Source organism: Ipomoea nil, unplaced genomic scaffold, assembly GCF_001879475.1.
Source record: "Ipomoea nil cultivar Tokyo-kokei standard unplaced genomic scaffold, Asagao_1.1 scaffold3056, whole genome shotgun sequence".
Taxonomy (NCBI): domain Eukaryota; kingdom Viridiplantae; phylum Streptophyta; class Magnoliopsida; order Solanales; family Convolvulaceae; genus Ipomoea; species Ipomoea nil.
In genome coordinates this window covers 90,782-105,983 of record NW_017619484.1, presented here as the reverse complement: position 1 = coordinate 105,983, position 15,202 = coordinate 90,782, and the positions used below count along the sequence as shown (strand labels likewise).

At 38.3% G+C, this 15,202-nt stretch overlaps 5 non-coding genes across 5 annotated transcripts; 3 read left to right on the top strand and 2 right to left on the bottom strand.

Annotated features, from left to right (window-relative positions):
* The first annotated feature begins 1,436 nt into the window (after positions 1–1,436).
* On the top strand, positions 1,437–1,508 carry TRNAD-AUC. The gene has a single exon. It is a non-coding gene; the product is annotated as a tRNA-Asp (tRNA).
* A 70-nt stretch (positions 1,509–1,578) lies between these two features.
* Positions 1,579–1,672, bottom strand: TRNAY-AUA. Its single transcript has 2 exons — positions 1,636–1,672; positions 1,579–1,614 (listed from the first exon to the last, which is right to left on the bottom strand). It is a non-coding gene; the product is annotated as a tRNA-Tyr (tRNA).
* Positions 1,673–2,016: 344 nt separating this feature from the next.
* On the top strand, positions 2,017–2,088 carry TRNAD-GUC. The gene has a single exon. It is a non-coding gene; the product is annotated as a tRNA-Asp (tRNA).
* A 1,580-nt stretch (positions 2,089–3,668) lies between these two features.
* TRNAD-GUC lies at positions 3,669–3,740 on the top strand. The gene has a single exon. It is a non-coding gene; the product is annotated as a tRNA-Asp (tRNA).
* A 1,159-nt stretch (positions 3,741–4,899) lies between these two features.
* On the bottom strand, positions 4,900–4,993 carry TRNAY-GUA. Its single transcript has 2 exons — positions 4,957–4,993; positions 4,900–4,935 (listed from the first exon to the last, which is right to left on the bottom strand). It is a non-coding gene; the product is annotated as a tRNA-Tyr (tRNA).
* Between the last annotated feature and the right edge of the window lie 10,209 nt (positions 4,994–15,202).

The window sequence follows — 15,202 nt, the reverse complement described above, 5'->3', positions numbered from 1 at the left end:
CTACCAACTGAGCTAAGGTCAAAGCTGTTAACATTATTTTTGTCCGATTTATACTCTTTTATGGCATATCGCACAATCTGACATGGCAGTTCGAATGCCGCGTGGACAAACTTAACGGAAGAAATTATCGGTGTTAATATTGTCCTTAATTGTTCAAAATCTTAAAGTCAATAGACTAAATTAAACGAAATAAAGGTACAATGACTAAGTTGAACAAAACGCTACACTACGGGGACCTAACAGGTACTTTGTCCGACTATGAAATGCTAGTTTCAGTTGCAATTACATGGCCACACGCACCATGGTGTCACATTGGATAGGGTTTACTTAAATAGTAATATGTGACTGTCCTGTTCTGCCGCGCGAGTCGTTGTAGTATAGTGGTGAGCAGTGTTGAAAAAATCGCGCCTAGGCGCTGGGCGGTGGGAGGCCGCCGCGAGGAATGGCATAGACCGCCTAACCTGACGGTTCGGCGAATTTATTTATTTATTTTTTTTGAAAATGTCAAAAATGTTTTGGAAGGCATAACTTTGACTCGGTTGTCTGATTTGGTCAAATTTTTTTTTTAAATCGCGTTTTTTTTCGAGATCTATACACCGCAAACAGCCAAAGGCGGTTTGGTCCACTAATTTCTTAAAAAAATGCCTCTTTAGTTCTTAATTTTAGTTTTTTTTATGTATTTAGATGGTTAAAACAATATTTTGAACAATTTTACAACCACTTTCGTAAATAGTTTCTAAGAAACAACTATGGCAACCTTATGTTTTATTACTAAATTTAAAAAATTATAATTTTTAATTTTATTAAAAATAAAAAAAATTAAAAAAAATAAATAAAAAAATCGGCGCCTAGGGGGCGCCTAACGTTTTATACATCATTGGTGGTGAGTATTCCCGCCTGTCACGCGGGAGACCTGAGTTCGATCCCTGGCAACAGCGTTTTTTTTTTTAGCTCTTCAAAGGAAAAATTTAAAAGCTTAATATTGTAAAAAATCAATCCGACCTGCCGGATTCGAACCAGCGACCTAAGGATTTCCAATTTAGATTAATCAAACTACAGTCCTCTGCACTACTAACTGAGCTAAGGTCAGAGCAATTAACTATATTTTTGTCCGTATTGTACTCTTTTATGCCACATCGCACAATCCGACATGGCAGTTCGAATATCACGTAGACAAAAACTTAACGGAAAAAATTATCGGTGTCAATGTTGTCCTTAATTGATCTAAATCTTAAAGTACCGGGACTAGATTACACAAAATAAAGGTACAACTACTAAATTGAACAAAATGCTACAGTACAGGGACCTAACAGGTACTTTATCCGACTATGAAATGTTAGTTTCAGTTGCAATTAGATCGCCACACGAACCATGATGCCACATTTGATTGGGTTTACTTAAATAGTAATATGTGACTGTCCTATTCTGCTGCGCGAGTCGTTGTAGTAAAGTGGTGAGTATCCCCGCCTATCACGCGGGAGGCCTGGGTTTGATCCTCGGCAACGACGTCATATTTTTATTTTTTTTTTTAAGGTCTTCAAAGGAAAAACTAAAAAGCTTAATATTGTAGAACATCAATCCAACCTGCCGGAATCAAACCAGCGACCTAAGGATTTCTAATTTAGATTAGTCCAACTATAGTCCACCACTCTACCAACTGAGCTAAGGTCAGAGCTGTTAACATTATTTTTGTTCGATTTATACTCTTTTATGCCATATCGCACAATCTGACATGGCAGTTCGAATGCCGCGTGGACAAACTTAACGGAAGAAATTATCGGAGTTAATATTGTCCTTAATTGTTCAAAATCTTAAAGTAAATAGACTAAATTACACGAAATAAAGGTACAATGACTAAATTGAACAAAACGCTACACTACGGGGACCTAACAGGTACTTTGTCCGACTCTGAAATGCTAGTTTCAGTTGCAATTACATGGCCACACGCACCATGGTGTCACATTGGATTGGGTTTACTTAAATAGTAATATGTGACTGTCCTGTTCTGCCGCGCGAGTCGTTGTAGTATAGTGGTGAGTATCCCCGCCTGTCACGCGGGAGACTCGGGTTCAATCCCCGGCAATGGCGTCTTTTTTTTTTTTTTTTTTTTTTCTTTAAGCTCTTCAAAGGAAAATTTTAAAAGCTTAATATTGTAGAACATCAATCCAACTTGCCGGAATCAAACCAGCGACCTAAGGATTTCCAATTTAGATTAGTCCAACTACAGTCCACCACTCTACCAACGGAGCTAAGGTCAGAGCTGTTAACATTATTTTTGTCCGATTTATACTCTTTTATGCCATATCGCACAATCTGACATGGCAGTTCGAATGCCGCGTGGACAAACTTAACGGAAGAAATTATCGGTGTTAATATTGTCCTTAATTGTTCAAAATCATAAAGTAAATAGACTAAATTACACGAAATAAAGGTACAATGACTAAATTGAACAAAACGCTACACTACGGGGACCTAACAGGTACTTTGTCCGACTATGAAATGCTTGTTTCAGTTGCAATTACATGGCCACACGCACCATGGTGTCACATTGGATTAGGTTTACTTAAATAGTAATATGTGACTGTCCTGTTCTGCCGCGCGAGTCGTTGTAGTATAGTGGTGAGCAGTGTTGCAAAAATCGCGCCTAGGCGCTGGGTGGTGGGAGGCCGCCGCGAGGAATGGCATAGACCGCCTAACCGGCCGGTTCGGCGAATTTTTTTTTTTTTTTTTGAAAATGTCGAAAATGTTTTGGAAAGCATAACTTTTGACTCGGTTGTCTGATTTGGTCAAATTTTTTTTTTCAAATCGCGTATTTTTTCGAGATCTATACACCGCCAACAGCCGAAGGCGGTTTGGTCGACTAATTTCTCAAAAAAATGCCTCTTTAGTTCTTAATTTTAGTTTTTTATGTATCTAGATGGTTAAAACAATATTTTGAGCAATTTTACAACCACTTTCGTAAATAGTTTCTAAGAAACAACTATGGAAACCTTATGTTTTATTATTATATTTATGAAATTTTAATTTTTAATTTTATTAAAAATAAAAAAAATTAAAAAAAATAAATAAAAAAATCGGCGCCTAAGGGGCGCCTAACGTTTTATGCAGCATTGGTGGTGAGTATTCCCGCCTGTCACGCGGGAGACCTGGGTTCGATCCCCGGCAACAGCGTTTTTTTTTTAGCTCCTCAAAGGAAAAATTAAAAAGCTTAATATTGTAAAAAATCAATCCGACCTGCCGGATTCGAACCAGCGACCTAAAGATTTCCAATTTAGATTAATCAAACTACAGTCCTCCGCTCTACTAACTGAGCTAAGGTCGGAGCAATTAACTATATTTTTGTCCGTATTGTACTCTTTTATGCCACATCGCACAATCCGACATGGCAGTTCGAATGCAACGTAGAAAAAAACTTAACAGAAAAAATTATCGGTGTTAATGTTGTCCTTAATTGTTCTAAATCTTAAAGTACCGGGACTAGATTACACAAAATAAAGGTACAATAACTAAATTGAACAAAACGCTACAGTACAGGGACCTAACAGGTACTTTGTCCGACTATGAAATGTTAGTTTCAGTTGCAATTAGATCGCCACACGAACCATGATGCCACATTTGATTGGGTTTACTTAAATAGTAATATGTGACAGTCTTGTTTTACTGTGCGAGTCGTTGTAGTATAGTGGTGAGTATCCCCGCCTGTCACGCGAGAGACCCGGGTTCGATCCCCGGCAACGGCGTTCTTTCTTTTTTTTTTTTTTTTTTTTTTTTTTTTTTTTTTTTTGTTAAGCTCTTCAAAGGAAAAATTAAAAAGCTTAATATTGTAGAACATCAATCCAACCTGCCGGAATCAAACCAGCGACCTAAGGATTTCCAATTTAGATTAATCCAACTACAGTCCACCACTCTACCAACTGAGCTAAGGTCAGAGCTGTTAACATTATTTTTGTCCGATTTATACTCTTTTATGCAATATCGCACAATCTGACATGGCAGTTCAAATGCCGCGTGGACAAACTTAACGGAAGAAATTATCGGTGTTAATATTGTCCTTAATTGTTCAAAATCTTAAAGTAAATAGACTAAATTACACGAAATAAAGGTGCAATGAGTAAATTGAACAAAACGCTACACTACGGGGACCTAACAGGCACTTTGTCCGACTATGAAATGCTAGTTTCAGTTGCAATTACATGGCCACACGCAACATGGTGTCACATTGGATTGGGTTTACTTAAATAGTAATATGTGACTGTCCTGTTCTGCCGCGCGAGTCGTTGTAGTATAGTGGTGAGCAGTGTTGCAAAAATCGCGCCTAGGCGCTGGGCGGTGGGAGGCCGCCGCGAGAATGGCATAGACCGCCTAACCGGCCGGTTCGGCGAATTTTTTTTTTTTTTTTTTGAAAATGTCGAAAATGTTTTGGAAAGCATAACTTTTGAATCGGTTGTCTGATTTGGTCAAATTTTTTTTTCAAATCGCGTATTTTTTCGAGATCTATACACCGCAAACAGCCGAATGCGGTTTGGTCCACTAATTTCTCAAAAAAATGCCTCTTTAGTTCTTAATTTTAGTTTTTTATGTATCTAGATGGTTAAAACAATATTTTGAACAATTTTACAACCACTTTCGTAAATAGTTTCTAAGAAACAGCTATGGAAACCTTATGTTTTATTACTATATTTATAAAATTTTAATTTTTAATTTTATTAAAAATAAAAAAAATAAAAAATAAAAAATAAAAAAATCGGCGCCTAGGGGGCGCCTAGCGTTTTATGCAGCATTGGTGGTGAGTATTCCTGCCTGTCACGCGGGAGACCTGGGTTCGATCCCCGGCAATAGCGTTTTTTTTTTTAGCTCTTCAAAGGAAAAATTAAAAAGCTTAATATTGTAAAAAATCAATCCGACCTGCCGGATTCGAACCAGCGACCTAAGGATTTCCAATTTAGATTAATCAAACTACAGTCCTCCGCTCTACTAACTGAGCTAAGGTCGGAGCGATTAACTATATTTTTGTCCGTATTGTACTCTTTTATGCCACATCGCACAATCCGACATGGCAGTTCGAATGCCACATAGAAAAAAACTTAACGGAAAAAATTATCGGTGTTAATGTTGTCCTTACTTGTTCTAAATCTTAAAGTACCGCGACTAGATTACACAAAATAAAGGTACAATAACTAAATTGAACAAAACGCTACAGTACAGGGACCTAACAGGTACTTTGTCCGACTATGAAATGTTAGTTTCAGTTGCAATTAGATCGCCACACGAACCATGATGCCACATTTGATTGGGTTTCCTTAAATAGTAATATGTGACTGTCCTATTCTGTCGCGCGAGTCGTTGTAGTATAGTGGTGAGTATCCCCGCCTGTCACGCGGGAGACTCGGGTTCGATTCTCGGTAATGGCGTATTTTTTTTTTTTTTTAAGCTCTTCAAAGGAAAAATTTAAAAGCTTAATATTGTAGAACATCAATCTAACTTGCCGGAATCAAACCAGCGACCTAAGGATTTCCAATTTAGATTAGTCCAACTACAGTCCACCACTCTACCAACTGAGCTAAGGTCAGAGCTGTTAACATTATTTTTGTCCGATTTATACTCTTTTATGCCATATCGCACAATCTGACATGGCAGTTCGAATGCCGCGTGGACAAACTTAACGGAAGAAATTATCGGTGTTAATATTGTCCTTAATTGTTCAAAATCATAAAGTAAATAGACTAAATTACTCGAAATAAAGGTACAATGACTAAATTGAACAAAACGCTACACTACGGGGACCTAACAGGTACTTTGTCCGACTATGAAATGCTAGTTTCAATTGCAATTACATGGCCACACGCACCATGGTGTCACATTGGATTGGGTTTACTTAAATAATAATATGTGACTGTCCTGTTCTGCCGCGCGAGTCGTTGTAGTATAGTGGTGAGCAGTGTTGCAAAAATCGCGCCTAGGCGCTGGGCGGTGGGAGGCCGCCGTGAGGAATGGCATAGACCGCCTAACCGGCCGGTTCGGCGAATTTTTTTTTTTTTTTTTGAAAATGTCGAAAATGTTTTGGAAAGCATAACTTTTGACTCGGTTGTCTGATTTGGTCAAATTTTTTTTTCAAATCGCGTATTTTTTCGAGATCTATACACCGCAAATAGCCGAAGGCGGTTTGGTCGACTAATTTCTCAAAAAAATGCCTCTTTAGTTCTTAATTTTAGTTTTTTTATGTATTTAGATGGTTAAAACAATATTTTGAACAATTTTACAACCACTTTCGTAAATAGTTTCTAAGAAACAACTATGGAAACCTTTTGTTTTATTACTAAATTTAAAAAATTTTAATTTTTAATTTTATTAAAAATAAAAAAATTAAAAAAAATTAAAAAAATCGGCGCCTAGGGGGCGCCTAACGTTTTATGCAGCATTGGTGGTGAGTATTCCCGCCTGTCACGCGGGAGACCTGGGTTCAATCCCCGGCAACAGCGTTTTTTAGCTCTTCAAAGGAAAAATTAAAAAGCTTAATATTGTTGTTGGTCCCGAATGGGTGGCGAGAAGTCTAGAGGGGGGGGGGGGGGGTGAATAGACTTCTCTAACTTTTCAAATTCTTTCGCAAAACACACAAGGCAAATAACACTTTAATTATATCAACTCTAAGTAACAAGCATCATCAAGATAAACAACTTAGAGTGTGCAGCGGAATAGGTAGCGGTATAGTGTTATGCTTAATAGTGTGGTGCTCAAAGAGAGATTCTAAACATGCAATACGTTAGAAACACTTAATATGGTTCAAATATAATGTACGCAAAGTTTGGCTCGCATGCAAACGTGGGAACTATCAAACCCAGCCAGATAAAGATACGCGATAAATCGTAATCGGGTTAGTTCGCAGTTAGAAAAAGCATGCACAAAATATATGAGCAGTAAGTAAATAGAGAGAGAGATTTATAGTGGTTCAGAGGTGGTGTAATCCTCCTAGTCCACTCTTCTCCTTTCACTTCAAGGAGGAAATTCACTATTCTTCGATCACCCAGATACAATAGTGAATTAAGTGTCCACCGACACTTCTCCGAGTGCTTCGCACAAAGCTACACTCCTCCAAGGTTTTTCGCAAGCTCCTCTTGTTACTCCGCCTTCCCGAGTACTTCGCACCAAGCTGTACTCCTACACCACGAGAACTACGCACAAAGCTACGTCCTCCAAGGGTTTTCACAAGCTCCTCTTGTTACTCTGCCCTTCACCACGAGTGCTACGCACAAAGCTACACTCAACCAGGGTTTTTCACTCTCTCTAGTTACTCCGCCCTCTTTCTACACTCAGTAGAGAATATTACAAAGAAATAAATTTTCTCTCTCACTCAGACTTGAATTTTATCATGTATGCTCAATATATCACTTCTTGGCTGATATAAATATTGCTTGCTTTTCTCTTGCTTGTATATCTCAATTTTCAGCCGTGTTCAAGTCCCCGTTTGTCTTCAAGTCTGCTTGGGCATTTTATAGCCAAAGAAAGCTATTTGCCTGTTGATCAACTTTCGATCTTGATCGTCCATTTTGAATTGTAGTTGATCTGATAATTTTGTCAACTTGATCTGCAATTGTAGGTAGATGTCATTTCTCCTTTTTGTCAGATGATTTGAATAATTTGCCCGTTGCCGTGTCTTGAATTTTGTAGCCTCCATAATTTGAATAAGTTCGGCGCGGCGTGCTTGATTTTCTTCTCCTTCATAAATGCTCTGACATGTCAAGTTGATCAAATAATTTAACTGCTGATTCTTGCTTGAGTATAAAATTATTTCTCCGCAAATCAGCCTTCTTTGAGCGTCTCCGGTTCCACCGTAAAAACTTGATGTTCAGATGAAAATATATCAGATATTTTCTCCTTCATGATCCTTGTAGAATAATATACTGGAACCTCTGTAAAAACTCCACTGTTGTTCATGGTGAGATGATCCTTGTAGAATAATATACTGGAACCTCTGTAAAAACTCCACTGTTGTTCATGGTGAGATGCTCTGTTTCGAATTTCAAGCTTTGTTGTTCATGGTGAGATGCTCTGTTTCGAATTTCAAGCTTAGTCCACCATACTTGGTATGTTTCTCCATATGGTGCATGGCTTCTCATTAGCTAGTCTCCTTTTAGCTAGTCTCTATTTTAGCCAGTCTCTCCTTAGCTAGTCTCCTTTCTAGCTAGTCTCTTTTTCAAGCTAGTCTCCCATACGATCCAAGCTAGTCTCCAATACGTGAAGCTAGTCTCTCATACGGTGGAGTTAGTCTCTCATACGGTCCAAGCTAGTCTCCAAAGCAAGCTTAAAAATTGCTTCACTTGAGATTCAAACTAAGGATTACTTGGCTTAGCTCAAACGCATTTCTTCCAACTCCTCTAGCATGCTTCTTGGTAATTTCTCCGCAACATAATTATGTTAAGCTATAATCCCGCTTAACATCGAAAATCAAAATATGATTTTCCAGACTTGTACATGGGTTGCATGATATAGGTGCACCATACTCCGTAGACAAGGACTGACTCAAATAGAATAAAATTGGGGACTACTTGATTTTTCAAAAATACATTCGGCTCATCAAAATTTACAATATATTCCTAACAATTTCCCCCTTTTTGATGATGCCGAAACTTATACCCATGTCATTTTGGCTTTGTCAATTTTGAAAAATAATTTCTTTTTAATCAATTTTATTTCGACTAGCCAATTGACGGGTTTAACAAAAATTGTGACTTAGAGATTTTAATTTTGGACAATCCTAAACGTATATTGAGACTATAACGCGGGGTTGCGTATTGATTTTTATCTTTTAATTTTTCTTCCCCCTTTCAATTTTATTTTCTCAATTGTACGTCTCACATGTAATTCCTAAGTCCAATTTTAAAATCTTGTGACATAAACACAAAATAAATAAATTAACTAGGACTTACTTCATATGGTACGAATTAATATCATCATGCAATTTAAACCCATTTTAGCTTAGCATATTTAAGATGTCAAAAGAAGTGTGCTAGCTAAAATATTTTTGTACAACTAAAAATTTGAAACTGTCTTTCGAATTGTTACCTCCTTTTCAGCTTGTCATTGATGAACTCTCTTAGCTTCTTGAAGTCATTCTCTAGCCCTTTGTGTTGATACGGTGCGGTCACTTGCCCGGTGATGTAGTTGCCATAAGCTTCCCGTATGTTGTTCCCTTTTAGTACTCCTGCTTCATGCCAGAAAATGCATTCATCAAATGTTCGGCCATCACACATTTACTCATTGCGGTGTCCGAACTCCGTTTGAAGTTCTTGCAATTTTTGAACTCTTGTTGCAATTGGCTTCGGCATTGGAACAATTGGCGTCGGTGGCAACACTCCTAAAGATGTAGAACTTTGGCTTGGACAAGTTCCCTTGAGGTAATCAATCATACTCACACGGCTTGGAGCTCTTGGTGTTGTTGGCCGAATTAGCTCCACCAATGGTCCTCTTGGAGCTCGGGGTTGCGCATATGCTTGTGGCACAAAATGATGTGCCAATCCTTCCCCCTTTTCGGCAGCATCGATGAAACGTTGAAAGCTCTTTGTGGAAGATTCTTGCCTTTCACGCACTCCCTCTAGAAGGTCCATGTGAATACGCGATTGCGTGAGTAAACCTTGTACTTGTTGCTCCAAAAGTTTGAGCCGCGACGTAGTATCGGACCCATGCTTTCCCATTTCATTGAACAACTTCAACACATCTCTCTTCAACTCTTCCTTGGCCGTGTCAATTTCGGTTTTTAATAGGGCTTGCCTATTAAATAATTGAGTTGCATGATCCACCATTTCCTTGTGGTAGTCATCAAGCTTTGTATCCATTGTGTCCACCTTTGTTCTCAATCTTCCCGAAGACTCTTGTACAATTGCCTTAACATCTCCAACAATTTCTTCTCTTAAGGCTTGAACATTTATCAATGGCTCATGTTGTACGGGTGAACATGAATTTGGCAAGAGATGTGCAATATCATCTTGTGGAGTTGTAATCATTGCATCAACAAAGCTTGGTTCGGCCTCTTCGGTGTTGTAGCAAAGAAGTAAAGTAGGTTGATGTCTTGGATTTGCTTGATCATAAAACTCATAGGAAAGAGGCAAGGTTGGCAAATTCCTTGTTTCATCCAAGTTCAAAGAAATCCCTTGACTTGGTGCATTCCCTTCCTCAAGAATGGATCTCGTAACCTCCGTTTCGGGATGTGGAAAATAGGACTCAAAGCTTAAATCTTCATTCATATTTGCATCTCCAAAATTTGCAGGATATGGATCAAATCCTAAGGGCCTTTCTTCATCATTTCTTATCAAGGATCCTTCTCCGGGTCCTCTTCATGTATCAATCAAAGACATGGCGGTGGCACGGCGAATATGATTCGGATCAAATTCTCCTAATGGTTCTTCGGTAGTAGCCTCAATCATCACATCTTTTTCGGTCCTTCTCTTTTTGGCAAGCTTGGTAGAAAAACAAGACTTAATAACCGAAAGTCGGGTAGCCTTTGCAAGATCTCTTGTGCCCAACCAACTTAACACAAATTCTTCATTTTCCAAAGTATTTGGCCCTATTGTTTCGGCCAACATACTATGGGTTCCCAATCTCCATGATCTCCAATCTAGTGCTCTTTTAAACTCTTCCAAGAGCACACAATCCGCCCCGAGAGTAGAAACTTCATCATCACTTCCAACTACAATCTCATCATCCACAACAACATTCTCCTCAACTTCAACAAAATCTTGACTTTCAAGAATAGGATGGTTCGGGTGGTTCGGGTTTTGAGTAGGTAAGGGTGTAGAGCTTGGGTGGCTATGTTGTTCCTCATTGGATCTCACGGCGGGAGAATTCGAACCTTCATTACTCGGCTCACGGATAAATTGTCTTAGATTTAGGAAAGGGTTGGGTGTTTTTCTCTTTCGGGTGGGTTTAGGTAGGCTTGAGGGTAAGGAGGGATTTTTAGGTTCACTTGAATTCGGTGGCCGAAACAAGTAGCTATGGTTGGTGATATGTTTGGCTTTTGTGAGGGTTATATTTTTGGTTCTCAAAATTTCTCCAACGGCAAACCCGTAGCCAATCTCTTGTTGGAACCATCCATCAACTAAAGGTTTGGCCTTCCTTATAGATTCACACAATCTCCCAAACATAAAAGCTCCCCAATCCACACAAACATTGTTCAAGATAATATCCATAATCATCAATTTCTCCTTAGACAATCTATCACGGCAATGATAACGTGATTCTACACATTTATGAATAATATCCAACAACAATCCATAATCCTTTTTCAAGTCTCTTTTAACTCCATTCACCTTCGGAGATAGCGGTGCGTTTGCATCGCGTACCTCGGCCCATACGGCATTAATATCATACACATGGTTTTCAACTTTCAAATTTGATTCAACAAGGTGAAACATCCTCCGAAAATCACCGAGATTAATTTCCACATCAACTCCTTTGATCATGGAAATAATAGAATCATTCTCAATTCTAGCATTCATATATAATTCGGTCACTTCATCCTTATAGAAACCAACATATCTAAAAGTGCAAAAATTTAACAACCCACTAGATTCGAGAGAGTTGATAATTTTTACCCCAATAGATTTGTTCTCCACATGCTTGTTGAAGTCGTTGATGTCAAGAATCATCCCGCTTAGCACACGGCTTGACCTTCTTGACCCTCCGGTTGTAAAAGACTCCATCTCCACTTGATGAGCATCCATTTGTGTAGAAGAGAATTTTTAGGAAAATTTTTGGACTCAAGGTGAGGTGTTTCGGCAGTGAGGTCCGAAAAAGGTATGGAGAGATGGGTTTTTGTGTAGAGAGATTGTTTTGGTAGGTTTTTGAGTTTGGGTGATGGGTTTTTGTGTGTAGAAGATTTTGGTGTAGAGAATTTAGAATGTGTGTTGAAGCATTGTTGAAATTTTGGTCTCCTTTTGTGCTTGAATTCCGGCCGGCGAGAGGAAGGAAGGAGAAGGATTTTAGTTCTTCTTGATTTTCCCTTTCTACCCGTTAGGAATGAGGGTGAAGGGTGTAAAATTACTCCTTTGCCCTCTAGTGGGTAGAGAGAGAGTCTTGATCTCCTTGGGGACAGATTCGACCTTCCACATGATTTAAATTTGCCAGCTCAGATTTTTATACTTCATTTGTGAGTACATGGCGCCAAAAATTGTGCTTCAAATAACCGCCAACCTGGAGCAAATCAGATAAAAAATATCTCGGAAATAATCTGTTAGTCCAATAAATATGCTCTAGATAAATAATATTAATTCAATTTCATATTTCAATAAAGCTGATTTTCTGAAAAGTTAATCTGATAAAGATTTCACTGATCTGACAGATACCTAATATCAGCAAAGAATAAAGATTTCAAGTTCCCAAATTAGTTGACTTTGCAAATTGGGCCATCAATTTTGACTTTTGAGATCCAAAGCTTTGTGGGCATTTAACTTCATCAGAATAAGCCTTTTTTAACAAGATAACCCATTTAAGCATATAAATTCCCCCTTAATCACATACTTAGCATAATTAACCCAAATAAAAGAAAATTCCCCCTAAATTGCATACTAATTTCAAATAAGCAAATTGGGCAAATAAATTACACAAATTAAATATTTCAAAAACATGACAAATTAAACACACGTACGTAACATACAAATAAATCGCAAAATTTAGGTACGTACACTTCGTAAGATAAAATTATAACACATTTAGGCACATATAAATTATACGAAAACATGTACACAATTAAACACATGTCATACGTACATACCAATTAAAACACATAAGACACATAAATCACATGCACAGTACGTATCAAAAATTAACAAAAATTAAGAGATTAGAAATTTCTTAGCTCATTTCGATCATTCCCATTTCATGCCTTAGAGTAGCAAAACGAGATTCACACAACGACTTTGTGAGAATATCGGCAATTTGATTCTCCGTGGGAATATGATCGATCTTCAAATCCTTCTTTTCGACGTGGTCGCGGATAAAATGGTGTCGAACATCAATATGCTTGGTTCGCGAATGAAGCACCGGATTTTGGGTTATAGCGATTGCACTTGTATTATCGCATAAAATGCTAACATTTTCGCACTTAATCCCATAGTCCAATAATTGTTGCTTCATCCACAAGATTTGTGCACAACAACTCCCAGCTGCAATATATTCGGCTTCGGCAGTGCTCGTAGCTATGGAGTTTTGCTTTTTGCTGAACCAAGAGACCAATCTTCCCCCTAAGAACTGGCATGTCCCTGAGGTACTTTTTCGGTCTATTTTACAACCTGCAAAATCTGCATCTGAATAACCCGTTAGTGTAAAATCTCCTTCTTTGGGATACCATAATCCCACATTGATTGTTCCTTTGAGATATCGGATTATCTTCTTGGTTGCAATCAGATGAATTTCTTTGGGCTTTGATTGGAATCTTGCGCATACGCCAACCGAGTAGGATATGTCTGGTCTGCTCGCGGTTAAGTATAATAACGATCCAATCATCCCTCGATACATCGTTTGCTCGACATCTTTTCCTTCGACATCTTTTCCTTCATCATCTTTATTCAATTTTTGAGATGTGCTCATGGGGATTTTGACTGAGGATTTTCCATCTATGCCAAATTTCTTGATAAGATCTCTTGTGTACTTGGCTTGATTTATGAAAATTCCTTCTTCAAGTTGCTTGACTTGCAATCCCAAAAAGTAATTTAATTCTCCCATCATACTCATCTCGAACCTATTCTGCATGAGCTTAGAAAATTTCTCACATAAAGATTTATCAGTACTTCCAAAAATAATATCATCAACATAAATTTGTACTAATAAAATGTGATTATTTTCTTGAATTCTAAAGAGGGTTTTATCGACTAGACCTTTGGTGAATCCACAACTAATTAAGAACATTGACAAGGTGTCGTACCAAGCTCGCGGAGCTTGTTTTAACCCATACAATGCCTTCTTTAATTTGTAGACTTGATCACCAACGTCTTTTACCTCAAAACCGGGTGGTTGTTCGACGTAAACTTCTTCTTCAAGTAAGCCATTAAGAAATGCGCTCTTTACGTCCATTTGATATACCACGAAATTCTTGTGCACTGCGTATGCTAGGAATATCCGGATTGCTTCGAGTCGTGCGACGGGGGCGAATGTCTCATCAAAATCAATGCCTTCTTCTTGTGAATACCCCTTCGCGACTAATCTTGCTTTATTCCTAACAATGACGCCGTTTTCGTTTGCTTTGTTCCTAAAGACCCATTTAGTGCCAATTACATTTTGGTGTGTTGGTCTTGGAACAAGTTTCCATACGTCGTTGCGCTTGAATTGATCTAATTCCTCTTGCATGGCATCTATCCAACTTGGATCGGCTAAAGCTTCATCAATTTCTTTTGGTTCCAGTTGTAATAGAAAGCATGAGAACATTGCATCTTGTTGTTGATTCCTAGTAGATGATCGCGTTTTTACTCCGTCACTTGGATCTCCAATGACTAAGTCATGTGTGTGACTTCTTAGCCATTTCCGATTTGGTTGGAAATTTGTTGGATTCTCAGAGTTTCCTTCTTGATGTGATTCCACTTGTTGTGTATTATTGACGGATGCTTCTTCGGTTTCAACTACTGGAATTTCTTCTTGTGCAATTTCGGGTGCAACAGGCATGCGTGACATTTCGGGTTCCTCATTGCATATTGCCTCAAATTGGTGAATACCCATGTCACTTGATTCTTCTACTTCCTGCAACACATCATCTTCGAACAACTCATTAGAATTATTCAAATCACAATTACCTTCACCATTTTTGCCATTTTTGTCGTGATTCTCGTCGAACACAACATGAATTGATTCTTCTACCACCATTGTTGATTTGTTGAATATTCTGTACGCTTTGCTGGTGGATGAATATCCCAAAAATATTCCTTCGTTCGCACGTTCGTCAAAAGTCTTTAATTGAGACTTTCCATTAACAAGTACAAAACATTTACAACCAAATGTATGAAAATAGGTGAGATTGGGTTTTCTCCCTTTCCATAATTCATATAGTGTTTTGTTATAGGACTTGTGGATTAGACTTCGATTTTGAGTATAACACGCCGTGTTGATAGCTTCTGCCCAAAATCTTTTTGGTAGTCCGGCGGCCGTTATCATGACTCGTGCGGCTTCTTTGAGCGTTCGATTTCTTCTTTCAGCTACACCATTTTGTTGCGGCGGATAATTG